Source organism: Zootoca vivipara, chromosome 10, assembly GCF_965207765.1.
Source record: "Zootoca vivipara chromosome 10, rZooViv2.hap1.1, whole genome shotgun sequence".
Lineage (NCBI taxonomy): Eukaryota > Metazoa > Chordata > Lepidosauria > Squamata > Lacertidae > Zootoca > Zootoca vivipara.
Genome location: NC_142593.1, coordinates 62,721,207 through 62,739,361, shown reverse-complemented (window position 1 = coordinate 62,739,361; position 18,155 = coordinate 62,721,207). Strand labels below are relative to the sequence as shown.

General features: G+C 53.2%; 1 protein-coding gene across 1 annotated transcript in view; it reads right to left on the bottom strand.

The window, feature by feature from the left end:
- Positions 1 to 6,052, bottom strand: part of TESK1 (testis associated actin remodelling kinase 1) — a 36,588-nt gene extending 30,536 nt beyond the window's left edge. Inside the window, exon 1 of the mRNA XM_035100660.3 lies at positions 5,840 to 6,052. The gene's annotated coding sequence lies outside the window, so the exon portion shown is untranslated. The remainder of the gene's footprint in view (positions 1 to 5,839) is intronic.
- Positions 6,053 to 18,155: the final 12,103 nt, after the last annotated feature.

Below are 18,155 nucleotides of genomic sequence, written 5' to 3'. Positions count from 1 at the left end.
CTGCTGCTTTCTCAGAAGTCCTCCCGGCTCAGGAAGGGCTTCCCACCTTTGGCAAGTCCTTCTGTGGCCCTGCAGGCCTTGGCACCTTCCTAGTGGGGTGCCAGAGGCAAAGTGGCAGCATGGAGGGAGCCAGGGGTGGTAGGGGGAATCCCCAGAAAAAGGGACCCCCAGATCAGGGGAGCAACCGGCAGGAGCCGCAAAAGCCACCCAGGTCTCTCCCCCCTCGCTTTCTTCCGTCTGGTCCTGCGGTCAGCAGAGATCCTAGAATGGTAGAGCTGGAAGGGACCCTCAGGGTCATCCAGACCAACCCCCTGCAATGCCGGAATCACAGCTGAAAAGCCCAAACTGCAAAGAGGTGTGCGCACAGAACCTCCCTGCAGAGCGGGCCAGAGATCACAAGGGGTTGTTTCCACACACACACACACACACAAACACACCCCACTCCAAAATGCATGCCTCCTGCTGTGCACCCCCCGCTGGGTGCCTCTGTGTGGGTGGGCACCCTCCGAGTGGCTTCGGCTGCCCGCCAGGGCAAAGCAGGGGCAATCTCAGATTAGCTGGCTTCTAATTCCCCTCTAATGACCCTAATAATAATCCCTCCACACAAGCCAGGAAGGAGATGAAAGGCATCAGGCTAGGTTGGGAGAGTCTGCCTGGGGGAGGGGAGAGTGGGGGAGGGGGGTCCCCCGCCCTCCAAGAGGGCACCTCACACACAATGCTGAGAGGCCAATGGTTGCTCCTCAAAGCGGCTCCTGGCACAGAGGAGGGCAGGGTCCCTGGCAAGACACTCCAAACGTTGGCGGGGGGGAATCTGAAATGGCACCCGGTCTGGGGACACCCTGGCTGGCTGGCTGGCAGGCAGGCAGGCAGGAGTCACGAGCTGGCCTGCTGCTGCTCCTCCTCCTCTGTGCATGGCGGGGGGGGGGGGGGCTGTTGATGTTCTCCAGCTCTGAGAGGAGCAGGCAGAGATTCCTGCAGAAATGCCACCCACTCTCCCCCCTCCCCGCCATTCCCATCTCCTGGCACCAGGCCTGCAATCCGGGCACATTCCCAGAGCCAAGCTCCACCGGTCTGCTGCTGCTGCTGCAGCCGCCGCCCACCTCCCGGCAGCAGCTGGGGCCCAGCTGGGCCTCCCCACCCACCCCATGGCTTCCGAGCCCACTCCTCGTGGCCGGCCGGTGGGTGGGTGGGCAGCGTTCAAGACGGCAGAGGCTGCGCCAGGCCTTGCCCTCCTCCAGACCAAACTCCAGCCCACGGGCACACGCAGCGCAGGGCACAGCCGCCAGGCCAGGCCAGGCCTGGGCAACTTGGGGCGCTCCTCCCAGTCGGAAGCAGCAACCGAGCGACATTTGGGGACCCCAGGGACCCAGAACTCTGGCCCAGGCATCGAGGGGGGCTGGGGGGCTTCAGGGGGGCTGGGGGGTCAAAGGTTGTGCAGTGCATGGGTGTTTGTGAATGCCTTTCTCTGCCGGGAGCCTCCTTTGACTCCTCAGAATCATAGGCTTGTAGAGTTGGAAGGGATCCCAGGGGTCATCTAGTCCAACCCCCCACAATGCAGAAATCACAACTTGATTTTTCTGTCTTTCTTGGATGATGGAAACAACCACCTCAGCTTTCATTTCTGCTCCAGTTTTCCAAATCTGGAGGCGGAGGGCTGAGCCCTCGCTGTTTGTTGTGGGCTAACGCCAGCCTTGCGAGGTTGGCAGGGCTGCAAGGCAGCACCTCCAAGCCCCACGGCGTCCCTTCAGCAAATGCCGGTGTGATCGTGCGCAACACGCACAGACGCAAATCCACAAATGGGAACCCTGCGCACAGCTTGTGCAGAAAACCTCCAGGCAGAACCCTGGGTAGTTGGGGGTGGGCGAGAGAGACCTGAAGGCCCCCCCTCCCTGCTCCCAAGGCAGGATCTGCCCATCCATCGCTCCATCCCAGCCAGCCTGTGCCAGGGAACTTTACCAAGCCACCCAGAGCAAGGAGAGGCAGAGACCTCCAGGTGACTCGAGTGAGCAAGTCAAGCCGTGAGTGGTCGGGAAAGGCCCAGGCCTGGACGCTGGCCAATTCCAACAGCGGAAAAACTCCTTCCTGACTCCAAAGGCAGCCGCCAGACCCCAAACACAAGTCCCTGCTCCAGAGCATCTCTTCCAATATTTACAAAATACTTTAGCAAGCTGGGACTGGCCCAGAGACACAGAGCAGCAGCCCAGGCATGGGGGGTCCAGCACCCCCACTCAGTGGGGGAAGGGCAAGAGGCCAAGGAGTGACCCAGAGAGGGACGGAAGGAAGGGCGTTTCCTGGAATCAAGCGCTGGCCGGCAGGAGCCAAGACCGAGGCGCTCAGGATCAGTGCCAGGAGACATGGGGGGGGGGAATCAGACCAAAGAACCCCCCTTGGACTGGCAAGCGCAATGCAGGCCGGGGCCAGCCTGCCTCTCGTGGAACCAAGATGAGGGGGACCTCAGTGGTCATCTAGTCCAGCCTCCTCTTAGGGGTCTGCCCCAGAATGTCCTCCTTAGTGCCAGGATTATGCAGCCAAGGAGCAAATGCACTTGGCTCAGAGAGGCCCAAGAGAGGAATGCGTGCCCTGCGCCCAGCGCCTCTGCCAACCGGGCGCCCTGCCGCTGTTTTGGACTACAAATCCCATCAAGTGGGGAGCTGCAGTCCAAGACATTTGGAGGGCGCCAGGCTGGCAAATCCTGCTCTGCGTCACTGAGCGGCTGCTCTCAGGTTGCAGGTCTTGGGGCTCAGCGTAGGAAGAGACGTCTCAGGTTAGGCGGCTTTCTAGGGGGCCTTCACAGCCCCAAAGAACTTCTTCTAGTTTCACCCCCCAAATAAACACCCCCACCCCTGTATCTGCCAATTTAATGTGCATGTGATGCTTTGAGCTGCTCCTGGAATTGCAGAGGAGAAGTCCTTTCTGGAGGACCCTCAGAGGAGAAGCGGCAGGGCCTTTGCCCAGCCTCCGCTGCCTTTGTGGGGGAATTTGGGGTGGAAAAGGCCAAAGGATCGGCAGCAGCCGCTGGATCTGTCCTGGTGAGTGGAGACCCTCCTGGGCTGCCCCCTTGCCCTCCTCCGCTGCCTGATGGCCAGGACCCCACAAAGCCGCCAGCCCAACGGGGTGATCAGCCCACCCTGGGTCCAAATCCCCCCAGGGAGACCAGCTGCAAGAATCTCCGGGGGCAGCCCAAACACACACACACACACACACAGGAGTTCAGGGCGCCAGGATTCGTACAGAGTGGCACCCTAGCCTGCTCTCGGCCGAGATGAGCTCACGGGTCAAAATGCCTTGGGCTGGCCTTGGCGAGAACCGGACGGCAGAACTGCCCGCCCTCCCTGGGAGAGCCTCGGGCGAGGCTGTTCCGAGGAACACAGAGCACATGTGGCTCGCTCTGTCCTTGGCCCGAAAGCGGGCGGCATCTGCCTGGCAGCAGAGAAGCTGGAAAGGCCAGGCCGGATGACTCAGGAGCCGAGGGAAAGCCCTCGCCGGCCCAACTGGCCCTGCCTGGGATTCTGCATGACTGACACACTGACACACACACACACACACACACACACACACACACACACACACACGTGCAGAGTGCAGTCTCCTGAGCGGCTGCCCCTTGCCCCTTGGCCCTTCCCCGCAGCTCAGCTGCCAGACTAACCGAGAGCCCTCCCACTTCCTCCCCTGCCTGGGCACCCTTTGCTCCTTCCCAAAGTCCTGCCAAGAACTGGCAGCCAGCAGCGGGCATGGCAGGATCCCAGCATGCACTGCTCGCTCCGGAGAACAACAAGTGGGACACCTTCAGGGCTGAGTGCCAAGAGCCCGGCCAGGAGAGGCCTGGGAAGGGAGGGGAGGGTGGCTCTTGCCCAAGCGCCCTCCTTAGCCTCGGGGGGGGGGGCTGCAAAGGGAGGGGCCTCCTCCTGGGCACCGAGGCTGGCAGGTGGAAGGGTCCCCCTCCCCACGCAGCCAGAGGGCAAGCAAGTGGCACTGGCACGCAGGCAAGGAGGGCTCTCCTAAGACCAAGAGAAAAGCCTTGGGTCTGGCCAAAGGGTGCCTCCAGGTGCCCCAGGTGGAAACCAGCAGGCAGGATCTGAGCACCAGAAGCCTCTTCCCTCGTCGGGTTTCCAGAAATTCCCATAAATCCTCTTTTAAAGCCATCCAAGTGGGTGGCCATCCCTGGCTCCAGTGGGAGGGAGTTCCACAGTTTAGCAATGCCCTGTGTGAAGAAGGGCTTCCTTTTCCGTGTCCTGAATCTCTCCTGGAAGTTTGCACCTAGGCAGAGGGCCAGCTGACCAGCCGGAGGCTGGACGGTGCTCAGGGTCAGGTCACGGCGGAAATTAGTCTCAGCCTGCATTGAGGCCTCTTGCGAGGGACGTGGCCAGTCAAGAACACAGCGGGCCACCACTCCTGGGTCAGAATGCGACCCTCATTTAGCGGAGGAGCACAAAGCCCTGAGCAGGCAGCTGCCAAGGGGGTGAAAGTGTGGGGAGAGGGTTTTGAGGCCTCCCAGGCTGCAGCAGCTGCCAGTCAGGGCCATTTTTGGGCCCCAAACCTCGTCGGTGACTCTGGAGGAGCCCCAGGGCCAGAGGGATGGATCTGACCAGGCAGAGTTTCTCCAGTCACTCGGGGGCCTACAAGAGAAGAGCGGGCACAGCAGAGACTTCGCCTGTTCTGGAAGAGGGAGCATCCTCCCCTCCCCACCCTGCCCCACTCTCCTTCTCCACCGGGGCAGGACAGACCCCCCTGGCTCTCCCAGGGCCACCCTCTGCCCCCTTTGGCTCCCACCTCAGAGGACAACAGCATTTCACAAACAACCTGTGCCAGGTAGGCCAGCGCTGCAGCTGAGAGTCTGAGAGAGAAAGGCTCAGGCACAGAGTCGGAGCAACAGTCCACCAGGCTGAGTATTGCCCGCACTGACTGGCAGCAATGGCTCACCATGTTTTTCTCCTGGAGATGCCGCCACTGGGGACAAAGGTTGTGCCTTCTGCACGCCAGGCAGATGCTCTGAGCCGCGTGGCAGAGCAAGTTCCCGAGGAAGGGGAGATGCGAACGGAAGGTGTTTTGACCCTCGAGAAGTGGCACTGTGCCAGCTATTTCGTGCCAGGGGCCCACAAGGGTGAGGCTGAACCCCGGGAGCCTCGCCCGCCCTGAGGACAGAGGGGCAGCCCTCCTGCTGCCAGCCACCAGGCACCAACCCAGCCACCCGTTCGAATTCTGCCTTCCTGTCTCTCACTGGGTGCCTCCACCTTCTGGCCCCCTCAAAATCCTTTGCCCAGCTCACCCAGGCCTCATGCATGCTGCCCCAAGTGGCGGGCCTCCTCCTCTCTGCCCCAGGGCACCCCCAGCCTCCACATCTGGGGCAAGAGGGCAGCGCCCACATGCTGTCTCTCATAGAGGGGGTGCCGCTTCTCCAAGTGTGCCCCAGCTGCGCCCTCCGGAGTGGCCCAAAAATGCCAGCCCTGCCCCTTGGCACCGTCCCCTCCCACCTCACCCAGGCTGTCAACAGAGAGCTGTACCCTCCCACTCGCACACTGACAGGGGGGGGGCACCCAGAAGAGACACCTTCTCCCCACCCCAAAGAACAAAGCACCCTGTGCCAGGGCACCATGCCAGGCCCTGTCATGACAACAACACGCCTCCCAGCTGTCACGACAGGGCTTGGCCCAGACCAGCGGGCCAGCGGGGACACAAGTGGCACAGAGCTGGGGGGTCCCCCTGCCTCTCTGGTGCCACTCCCCCCCCCCAGCCTGGTCTTGACAGGGCTGGCCCACCCACCATGAGGACACGCTAGCCCAGCGCGGGGCTGTCAAATTTTCCCCGGCCCCCGCCAGCCTCCCGCGCGGCCCCCGCTCACCTTGAAGACCTCGGAGAAGAAGCCGGCGCCGATCTTCTCGCAGTAGAAGTCGTCGATGCGCGCCAGCGTGGAGACGGCGCTGCGCAGGGCCCGGTACGAGGAGGGCCGCAGCCGGCCCCCGCCCGACCAGCCGCCCTCGCCGCCCTCGCCCGCCCCCGCCTCGTCCAGCCGCAGCGAGAGCGCCGCCCGGCGAGACCCCACCCCCACCCCCGCCCCCACCCCCGCCGCCCCCTTCTCCCGCTCCATCGCCGCCCGGACGGACGGACGGCCCGCCTGCAATGCAGCGCAGCACCCCCGCCCGGACCCCTTCACATGGCTCAAGGGCCGGACGGGAGGAGGCGCGGGCCGGAGGGCGCGGGCGGGCAGCGAGGGCGGCGGCGGCGGCGGCGGGGGCTCCGGGCGCGGCGTGGCGAGGCGATCGCGGCTCGTCTGCGGCGGCCCCGGAGCGAGCGGAGGCACCGGCGGAGGCGGAGCGGAGCGCGGAGCGGGCGGGGCCACCCTTAACTCCTCGCTTGCCGCCGCCGCCGCCGCCGCCGCGCGGGCACGAGCCGCGCAGCCCCGGCGGAAGGGCCGCCCTGCAGCGCCCCGGACGGACGCGCACCGCAGCGGGGCACATCGCCCTCCGGCCCGGCGGTGCCACCGCGCGCGCTGCCCCTCGGCCTTCCCTCCCGTCTGGTCTGGTCTGACTCTGACCCGACCCCCCCCCCCCCGCGAGCAGCAGAGGAAGCGCAATCCGGCCGGCAGCTCCGCAAAAAGAAAGGCGGGCGCCAGAAGGAGCTGCCCGACCGACGGCTTCGCAGGGAGGGACGCTCGGCTGCTGCGTCCGCTTCTCTCTCTCTCTCTCTCTCTCTCTCTCTCTCTCTCTCTCTCTCTCTCTCTCTCTCTCTCGGGTAGACTGCGGCGGGACAGGGAGGCTCCTCTTCGCCCTCGCCGCGGATAGGAGGGTCGCTTGGCTCCCATAGAGACCAGCGCCTCTTGTGCCTTAGAATCCTAGAGTTGGAAGAGACCACAAGGGCCATCCAGTCCAACCCCCTGCCAAGCAAGAAACACCATCAAAGCATTCCTGACATATGCCTGTCAAGCCTCCGCTTAAAGACCTCCAAAGAAGGAGAGTCCACCACACTCCTTGGCAGCAAATTCCACTGCCGAACAGCTCTTACTGTCAGGAAGTTCTTCCTAATGTTTAGGTGGAATCTTCTTTCTTGATGCCTTCCCCGCGTCAGGGCCCGCCCGCGGGAAGTATCCCACCCCACCCCAGACCCTCTCCTCTTCCTCCTCCCCCTCAGGCATTTTTAACATTTCAACCTTCTTATGGTTTAATTGCGTAATACCAGTTTGATACGATGCAGCGGTATGTATTTTAATGAATAAATGCACAATTCCTGCATTGCAGGGGGTTGGACTAGATGACCCTCAGGGTACCTTCCCACTATACAAGTCTAAGTAAAGAAATGTGCTATGATGGAAGACTGGGAAAAATTATGGAAAGAGACTATTAAGTTTACGGCGTGTAATTTATTAAGAGAGAATATAATGAAAATGATGTATAGATGGTACCTTACACCAGTAAAATTAGCAAAGATTTACCATAACCATGATAATAAATGTTGGAAATGTAATAAAGAAGTAGGCTCTTTCTACCATATGTGGTGGACATGTCCACTAGTGAATGACTTCTGGAATAAGATTTACAATGAACTTAAGAAAGTGTTGAAATACACATTTGTTAAGAAACCAGAAGCATTCCTAGTGGGCATAGTAGGAAAGGACATTCCCAAGAAGAATATATCTTTTTTTATGTATGCCACCACTGCAGCGGGACTCTTGATAGCCAAGTACTGGAAGCTACAAACATTACCAACGATTGATGAGTGGCAGATGAAGGTGATGGAATTTATGGAACTGGCTGAGATGACCGGACGAATCCGCAACCAGGGAGAAGAAGCGATGGAAGAAGAATGGAAAGATTTTAAATTGTATTTTAAAAAATATGCTAAAGTAATATTTTAGATTAGAAATGAAGCTGTAAATAAAACTGTGGAATATGTGAAGATGTTATTTAGAGGAAAAGAAGGAGTTTTTTATAAGGTTAAGATTTTGATATAGAATTTGCTAATTAGGAATGTGTATAAGATCCACAGGAATGGGAACCCGAGGAGGTCCCAAATATACAATGGGAGGAGACAAGACATAATGTTGTATAAGTTTTTGTTTTTTGTCTGTTTTTTGTATTTGTATTTTTCCTTTTTACCGTTTTTTCTTCACTATGTTTAGTGTTTTGTTAAGTATTTCCCCCCCCCTGAAAATTAATAAAATATTATTATTATTTAAAAAAAAGAAATGTGCTGTTGAGAGCCATGGCGGCTGGCGGGTGGGGTGGGGGGCTTCTGACCCAGGGCATAAGGAAGAAGGGAGGGAAGGAAGGAAGGAAGGAAGGAAGGAAGGAAGGAAGGAAGGAAGGAAGGAAGGAAGGAAGGAAGGAAGGACCCCTTTCCCTGAGATGCAGTGAGGCATATAGGCCAACTACTGGGGGATGTGGGGGCCAATAAAATATTTGAGGGGGCTGGACCCCCACAAAGTTGATGGGCATTCCCATTCACATGGTGTGTGTGCGCACATCAATGTCATGTGATCAGTTATGCAGGGTGGGGCTTACCTGGGCCCCCACAATATTTTATTCAAGTTGGTACCCCTGTGGTGAGGGCAACCAACTTGGGTGGCTTCAAAGGAGGGGTCAGATCCATGGTCAACGTGATGGTCAGTGGCTACTGCTGATCAAAGCAGCCTATGCCTCTGAAGGTCAGGGGCTGCTGGGGGAGATGGGGGGGCTGCTCCTTGCCCTGCCTGGCCTGGGGGCTTCCTTTTGGCATCTGTCTGCTGCAGAGGCTCCTCCTTAGTCTCATTCCCTATTTAGACCATGAGTGAGCATCACATTTTTGTGGCCGTGAATTCTATAAATTAATTGTGTGGTGCATGGGGGAAAATGACTTCCGTTTGCCTGCCCCGAATCTCCTGCCGATCTCCAAGTTCTATGGGGATGAGGGTGGTCCTGCCTCTTCCCCACCCTTTGCCAGAAGGTCCCAGGGCAAGTTACAGTACAGTAGAAGATGAATGGAAAGATTCTAAGCTATATTTAAAAATATATGCCAAAGTAATATATTAAGATCAGAATTAGGCTGAAAATAAACTGTGGAATTTATGAATATGTTATGAGAAAGAAGTAAAATAAGATTATATAAGGTAATTAAAATGATTCAGAAATTGCTAAAAATATAAGTTTACCAAGAACCACAGTGGAGGGGAACCCGAGGGGGTCCCTATATACAATGTAAAGAGAAAAAGGAATAAGTAATTGGATTTTGTGTGTTTATTTTTCTTTGTACTGTTATTTTTGTAGTGTTTTCTTTGTGTATCTTTTTACAGCAATATACTGTGTTTCTCCAAAAATAAGACACCTTCTTATATTTATTTTTCCTCAAAAAAAACCACGGTGGCTTATTTTCAGGGGATGTCTTATTTTTTAAAAAATTAAGTATGGTACAAGGTTAAACTGCCTATCACTATGGCTTATTTTGGGGGTATGGCTTATTTTCGGAGAAACACGGTAAAAAATGCAGCATTTAAAACAGTTTAAAGGAAATTGTGTTCAAAGAAATAAAGTAGATCCCCGAAATATATATATATATATATATATATATATATCTCCAAGGCCAGAGGAAAGACCGTTTTCTTCAGCATATGCGGTATACCACTGCAGCTGCCACTTAAGGCCCAATCCACACTACTAAAAACGTGATCGTCTAGTGTGAGGCCACTTTGGAACTCCCTGCCCAGTGATCTCAGGCAGGTGCCTTCACTGTATTTTTGGTGCCTGATGAAAACATCCTTGTTTAGACAAGCCGGTCCAGATGCTTAGAAATGCTTATTTCTGATTCTGAATTTTAACTGGTTTTGGGTTTCTAGCATTCTGTATATTTTAAAGTATTGTAAATTTTCCTTCATTTCCACATTTTATCTTTCCATAAACTGCTTTGAGGTTGTTGGCTTACAATCAAGCGGTGTATAGATTAAAATAAAATAAGCAAGTCAAAGCTGTTCTTTTTTATATTATAATCTTTATTAATTTTTTACACACAACTAACATCTTACATTTCAATTACATTTTACCTTCCATTTGTTAACTTATAGCTCAGGTAGTGTGGTTGCTGACCTTGAGCCAGACATCTTGGAGAGTGAAGTCAAATGGGCCTTAGAAAGCATTGCTAATAACAAGGCCAGTGGAAGTGATGATATTCCAGCTGAACTATTTAAAATTTTAAAAGATGATGCTGTTAAGGTGCTACACCCAATATGCCAGCAAGTTTGGAAAACTCAGCAATGGCCAGAGGATTGGAGAAGATCAGTCTACATCCCAATTCCAAAGAAGGGCAGTGCCAAAGAATGCTCCAACTACCGCACAATTGCGCTCATTTCACACGCTAGCAAGGTTATGCTTAAAATTCTACAAGGCAGGCTTAGGCAGTATGTGGACCGAGAACTCCCAGAAGTGCAAGCTGGATTTCGAAAGGGCAGAGGAACCAGAGACCAAATAGCAAACATGCGCTGGATTATGGAGAAAGCTAGAGAGTTCCAGAAAAACGTCTACTTCTGCTTCATTGACTATGCAAAAGCCTTTGACTATGTCGACCACAGCAAACTATGGCAAGTTCTTAAAGAAATGGGAGTGCCTGATCACCTCATCTGTCTCCTGAGAAATCTCTATGTGGGACAAGAAGCTACAGTTAGAACTGGATATGGAACAACTGATTGGTTCAAAATTGGGAAAGGAGTACGACAAGGTTGTATATTGTCTCCCTGCTTATTTAACTTATATGCAGAATTCATCATGCGAAAGGCTGGACTAGATGAATCCCAAACCGGAATTAAGATTGCCGGAAGAAATATCAACAACCTCAGATATGCAGATGACACAACCTTGATGGCAGAAAGCGAGGAGGAATTAAAGAACCTTTTAATGAGGGTGAAAGAGGAGAGCGCAAAATATGGTCTGAAGCTCAACATCAAAAAAACCAAGATCATGGCCACTGGTCCCATCACCTCCTGGCAAATAGAAGGGGAAGAAATGGAGGCAGTGAGAGATTTTACTTTCTTGGGCTCCTTGATCACTGCAGATGGTGACAGCAGTCACGAAATTAAAAGACGCCTGCTTCTTGGGAGAAAAGCAATGACAAACCTAGACAGCATCTTAAAAAGCAGAGACATCACCTTGCCGACAAAGGTCCGTATAGTTAAAGCTATGGTTTTCCCAGTAGTGATGTATGGAAGTGAGAGCTGGACCATAAAGAAGGCTGATCGCCGAAGAATTGATGCTTTTGAATTATGGTGCTGGAGGAGACTCTTGAGCGTCCCATGGACTGCAAGAAGATCAAACCTATCCATTCTTAAGGAAATCAGCCCTGAGTGCTCCCTGGAAGGACAGATCATGAAGCTGAGGCTCCAATACTTTGGCCACCTCATGAGAAGAGAAGACTCCCTGGGAAAGACCCTGATGTTGGGAAAGATTGAGGGCACTAGGAGAAGGGGACGACAGAGGACAAGATGGTTGGACAGTGTTCTCGAAGCTACGAACATGAGTTTGACCAAACTGCGGGAGGTAGTGCAAGACAGGAGTGCCTGGCGTGCTCTGGTCCATGGGGTCACGAAGAGTCGGACACGACTAAATGACTAAACAACAACAACCCATATTATACACCCTGAAAATAAAATATACCCCTTCCCCTTTTCCCCTTGTTCCCCCCCCCCAATCGACTTCCCTTCTTCTTTCTTCTGTTTTCTTTAGTCTTCCTTATAGTTTGCATTGATTATTTCCACTTTCAGTTGATTTTCTGTTTTTCTTATTTTATCCAAGTTTTTACCCTAATTTTTTCCTATATATTACCGCTTATTTCTTTATATAGTTTAAACCAACTAGTAGCTATTAGTCAAAGAAAAACTCTCTCTTCTTTTAGAATTTTACATTCCGCTATGAGGTTTTAAACTAAACTAAAGCTTATGCAGAATCAGACCCTTGGTCTACTTGCGCAGTGATGTCTACACTGGCTGGCAGCAATGCCTCTCTGGGATTTGAGACAGGAGCCTCTCACAGCCCCACCTGGAGATGCTGCCAAGCAGGTACTGCACCTGGGACATTCTGCACCCAAAGCAGGTGCTCTACCCCTCAGCAATTATGTCTCAATTGGTGCCTATGCTCATTCTCTCTCTCTCTCTCTCTCTCTCTCTCTCTCTCTCTCTCTCTCTCTCTCTCTCTCTCTCTCTCTCTCTCTCTCTTTATCTAGATCGGTGTCCGGCCTGGACAAGACATTCCTAGAAAGGCCATGCAATGCAGGAGCCATGTGGAGGGTCATGCCCCCCTTTGCTGCAGTCTCTCCCTTGGCAATGCCAGCCCCCCGTCCCGTCCCGTCCCCCTGAGGCTCCTTAGAAGCCAAGGCCTGCCTCTTCCACCCCACTAAGCCGCAAGCGCTGGGAAAAGGGCTGCCTGTGGGAGATTGACGGCTGCCCTTCACCCGCTGCTGACCCTCGGCCATTTCGCCTGACAGAGGCAATTGTCCTCACGGCCCGCCCAAGCGAAAGGTCTTCTCAGGCGCCGTAAAATGGCTTCAGTCTGGGCTTGGGAAAGGAGCACTCCGCCCGGGTCCCAGGCAGAGGCCTCATGCCCTACGTCTCGTTCTCGGGTGCAAACCACACACCATGTCAGACAAAAGGTGGCATTTTCCCATCTCCGCCGCATCAAGCAGTTGGTCCCTTACCTCTCTCGCCCTGATCTGGCCACAGTGATCCATGCGACGGTCACCTCCACGCTTGATTATTGTAACTCGCTCTACGCGGGGCTGCCCTTGAAGCTGACCCAGAAACTTCAGCGGGTGCAGAATGCCGCGGCGAGGCTCCTTACGGGGTCCTTGCTGCGGGATCACATTCATCCAGTGCTTTACCAGCTGCACTGGCTCCCAGTGGAGTACAGGATCAGGTTTAAGGTGCTGGTTTTGACCTTTAAAGCCCTATGCAGCTTGGGACCCTCGTACCTACGGGACCGCCTCTCCTGGTATGCCCCGCGGAGGACCTTAAGGTCCACAAACAACAATATTCTGGAGATCTCGAGCCATGAGGTGGCTAGATTGGCCTCTACTAGGGCCAGGGCCTTTTCAGGATTGGCCCCAACTTGGTGGAACGCTCTTTCCCAGGAGACCAGGGCCCTGCGGGATTTGTCATCTTTCCGCAGGGCCTGCAAGATAGAGCTGTTCCACCTGGCCTTTGGGCTGGACTTAATCTGACCCCTGTGTTTTCCTCCTTCATGGCTTGGATTTATGGACTATTTAGAATGAGGCTGCATTTTAAATTTTAATATTGTATTTTAATCTGTATTTTAATTAATTGCTTTTTATGTTTTATTGTAATTTTATTGGTGTGAACCGCCCTGAGCCTGGTTTTGACTGGGGAGGGCGGGGTATAAATAAAAAATTATTATTATTATTATTATTATTATTATTATTATTATTATTATTATTACATGACAGGGTTCAGGAGGTTGCTTCACCGGGTTCTAGCCCTAACCCCAACCCTGTGGTACAAATACAAAAGGGCAAAGTTTTTAGCTGCTGCTGCTGCATAGCATTGGAAAGTCTGGCTACTTGGAAAAGGATAGTCAAATTCTCTCTGGAAAGTGGGCACTCTGCCGGGGGGGGGGGGGGAAGCAACTGCTCACAAGGGAAATAGGCCAGAGAAACTCCCCACAACGGAGGTTTGGGGCATTTGCTCCCCCCCCCCAGCTGAGTTTTGTGTCCCAGGTGGCAGTTCCCCACTGTGATCCTTTGGGCAAGGTGAGCTCTGCACCTGTTAGCCCAGAAGAGCAGCTGGGCACTTGATCTCCCAGGGCAACAAAGTACCCATTTCAAGGGCTTTTTTAATTATCTCGCGTTTCTTAATCGCAATACGTAAAAGCTTTTAAGAAACAACTCTAGGATCAGCTCTGGAACCAGTTCCCTGTTCTGGCTGTTCCAGCAAGTGGCCCTGGAGGGAGGGAGGGTGGGTGGGTGAAATGTTGGAGGGTATGGAGTTATCTGACCCCCGAGCCGCCTGAAGGCAATCCTGTACAGTATAGGGACTGCCTTTTCAAAATGTATAATTAGGTTTTTCTATATGTTGGAAAAGACCTGGAAAAGACCCTGGTGTTGGGAAAGGTTGAGGGCACTAGGAGAAGGGGACGACAGAGGACGAGATGGTTGGACAGTGTTCTCGAAGCTACGAACATGAGTTTGACCAAACTGCGGGAGGCAGTGCAAGACAGGAGTGCCTGGCGTGCTCTGGTCCATGGGGTCACAAAGAGTCGGACACGACTGAACGACTAAACAACAACAACATGTGTTGGAAGCTGTCCAGTGGCCGGGGCAACCCAGTCAGATGGGTGGGGTATAAATAGTCAAATTATCATGATGGAAAGGGACACCCCTATTTTCACATGAGCAATGTTGGAGGGCCTGCCCATGGCAGCTTCGCTTGTGCTTCAGCACCACTTCTCAAGGAGCTGCCTCTCCCCACCCTCTGCACCAGCCCACTGCAGACAGACTCCTCCAGGCTCTCCGCACGCAGCCTTCCTTCCTTCGCCACCAAGGCTGCCTCCATGACCTTTCTGGGCCTGGGAATATCAGAGTCGTCATGCGCAGCTGGGCCCATGTGCTGGCTCAGCAAGCCTGTGGTCCTGGCTGCAGCGCAGGGGTGGGGGTGGACAAATAGATGGATGGGTGGTCAGTTGAATCTTCTTCACCCTGTTAGTGCTTCTTCCAGCCAAGGTTCATTTAGATCCAAGAAGGGTCTGGGCACAGTATCTCTCCACTGACCTTTTCAGGGGGCACTCGGCTAGGTGACATCACCTTGAGCTCAGCCCAGACTCCAGTCAGGCCAATGAGGACGACGGCGGTGGGGGTGATTTATTAAATTTGTATTCCCGCCCCCCCCCCCCCGGCAATACTCGTAGATCTCAAGGCAGTTTGCAACATAAAATCACAAAATAAAAACCACAACATTACGGGTCACACTTCATCTCAGGAGATAGAAGGAGGCAACTGTACAATTCCAGGATCATGAGGGGCATTTTCAGTTATTGGGCCAGTTTGTCCCTTTGCAATGAATGCAAGGCGGCTTCCTCTCCTCCTCCTCCTCAGACCTGGATTCAAGCCCCCCTCCCCACAGCCCAGCCGAGTGCCCATTATACCTCTGGGCCCCCCTTGCCTGTTTCTCAGACACACAGGAGCAGCGAGCCCCCTTTGCCAGTCAAGAGGGCCCTGGCTATAGGGCAGCAGGGGCCCCCCCTCCATGCAGCTGTGCTGTTGTTTGGGCCCCCTTGGAGTCCTTGATACAAGGACTAAGCCTTATATAATAATAATAATAATAATAATAATAATAATAATAATAATAATAATTTACGCCGACAGCCTCTAACCCTTTCCCTAAAGGAAATTAAGTATTAGAATATTTTCCAAGATATAACTTACATTTCCTCCACCTCCTCTTCTTCCGGGTCGCAGAGTCTCCCTGTCAGTTTGGCGAGTTCCATAAAGTCCATCATCTTCATTTGCCAATTTATCTATAGTTGGTATGTCTTGACTCTTCCAATTCTTCGCAGCACTTGCGGCATACAGAAAGAATGTAGTGTCCCTTGGGGGGATTTCCTCCCCTACTGCTGTATTCCCAGTAAAAAGGCTTCTGGTTTCTCTAACAACCTATTTCAAGGCTGGCATTTCTAAGCAGGGTCTCCTTCCTCGACCTCCATAATGGAAGCTGTTTGGGGGAGTTTGCCCAAGGCAGGAGAGCTTTCCCATGGCTACCAAGGGCTCCTCCTGGCCAGCATGGCTCTGCTCTGCCTCCACAGTCCGAGGCAGCGATGCTTCTGAATGCCAGTTGCTGGAAACCAGGGGAGGGGAGAGTGGCTCTTGGGCTCGACTCCTGTTTCGGGTTTCCCATAAGGGGCATCTGGCTGGCCACCGTGGGAACAGGAGGCTGGACTAGATGGGCGACTGGCCGGATCCAGCAGGCGCTACTTGCAGCTGCTGCGCCACCAGAGCTTGCAGGAGGGTGGTCTCATTGGTTGGAGATCTGGAACAGGGTCTTGCCTTGCAGCAAGCGCTTACCCTTCAAGAAATGCAATTCGATCCATTTGGGCATCAGTAAGAAATGATGGCTTCCTATTTATGGTATAATAAAATAAAAGTTCATAAAGGATTTGGAAACCATATATTCCAAAGGAAGATCTCTGCTTGAAGTTTGGGATAGGTACAAAAACCTATTAGAACGCAAAACACCTTGGTGGTTATCACCATTGGAAGTTATGAGTGTGGGGGGGGGGGAAATAATACGAGAGAAGAATGGGTTACATATGAAAAATTAGTGAGAAAGGAAATGAATGGGAAAATGAAATGGCTGGCATGTCTGGTGCTCCTGAGGCCCTGGTCTTCTTGTGCAATGGTCAACTGAGCCGGGACATCAACAGGACTGGTCCTGGGGGGCTTCCCTGACCCTGGGGAGCCGTCAGCTGCCTGGTGGTGGAAATCTTAGAGCAAGCTTGGCTGGGCACAGGTACAGGTGTGGATGCCTCGGAATACCAGTTGCTGGAAAGGGCAGGTGGACAGAGTGCTGTTCTGCTCATGTCCTGCCTGCAGGCTTCCCAGAGAGGAATCCGATTGGCCACTGGGTAAAGATGCTGGACTTGCTGGGCCATTGGCCTGAGCCAGCAGGTACCTCTTCTAGATTCATAGATTGGTAGAGTTGGACGTGACCTCAAAGGGTCATCTATGCATGCCCCTGCAATTCAGGAATTGCAGCTGAAGATTCCCTGACAATTGGCCATCCAGCCTCTGCTTCAAAAGCTCCAACCAAGAAGAGTATACTGCCTTCGAAGTGGGTTCGTTCTATGGAATAACATCTTCTACCGTCAGAAAATCCTTCCTAATGTTTAGCTAGAATCTCTATTTGTGTAATTTGAATCCATCACCTTCAGACACGTGGCGTTTTCTTTTTAAGTCCTCGGGGAAGTTCATCAGCATTGTAGTGTGAATTTCTCCGAATACACACACTTTTGCAAAGCACCTTTCCCTAAGACAACACATTTGTGTACATTAGTTCCACTAATATATACATTTCTGTGCACAAGTCAGCCTGGCCTATGCATTTTGATAGGGCATTAATTGGCTGGAAAGTTACCAAATGAAATTCTAAGAAGTGTGAATTTTGAAGGACGGCTGTGCTCTGCTTTGCGTTTTGTTTCCAAGACTGTGGGTGGGGCAGGTTCTCCTTTAAATGTGAATTCCTCCTCATTTCTGTGTCTAGTGTATGTGTATAAGATTTGCAGGAACTTGTCTGTGCTTTATATGGCATAAAGTTCTCTCACTTCTGCAGCCAGCAAATCCAGGTCAAAAACATAGCATTACAATTTAGAGAAGTCCACTAGGGGGCAGTGCGATATCAAACAGCAAGCACTTTCTCTGAAGCGCTGGATACAGTACCGGTGCAGTATATGGTTACCTGATAAAGACCATCTTGTATCTCAAAGTAACAATGCTAGCCAATGGCAGTTGGGAGTAGAAGCAGGACCAATGGCCAAGACTTCCTCTCCAGCCTTCCGTGTGATATTTGGGGAAGATGGAGCTCCTTGACAGCTGCCATCCAGAGGAGGAACAGGGCGGTTCCACACTAACACACATGGCAGGTCGCTGACATTTGGGGAGAAGGATGCTAGAAGTTGCCCAGAGAGACTCCTCCGTCTTCCTGGCCCAGCTGAGTCTCTGTGCTGTGCAGCTGGAAGAGGATGCAGAATCTGTGGGGTCGGGTCCCTCTTGGAAACAGAAATCCCCCCCCCGAATCCTCCAGGAATGCCTGCAGCATTGCACCTGCTTCCTCTAGGGATGCCCTGGGGTGTTTGTAGGAAGGGGATGGGCTGCATCTCCATGGAGAATGTGGTTGGCAAAGGCCGAAAGCTGAGGCACCAGAGATGCTCTGCATGCAAATAATTCCTGGCTCAACCCCCAGCATCTCCCGGCTCTGCAAAAGTCCCCTTACCCTGCAGTTGTGCCTTCTCAAGCTGAGGGACGAGTTGGTGCCAAGTTGGTGTCCCCCTTGCTGTGATGGCTGTGTCCACTCAGAGATGTTCTCCTCCCACCTGGGTGGGCCATTCATATCCAAATTCTGTGTGCCTGCAATTGGCCCACAAGGGCTCACTGTTAAGACTCACTCCCCACATTGCCATTCTGCCTTTTCCCACCCACATCAG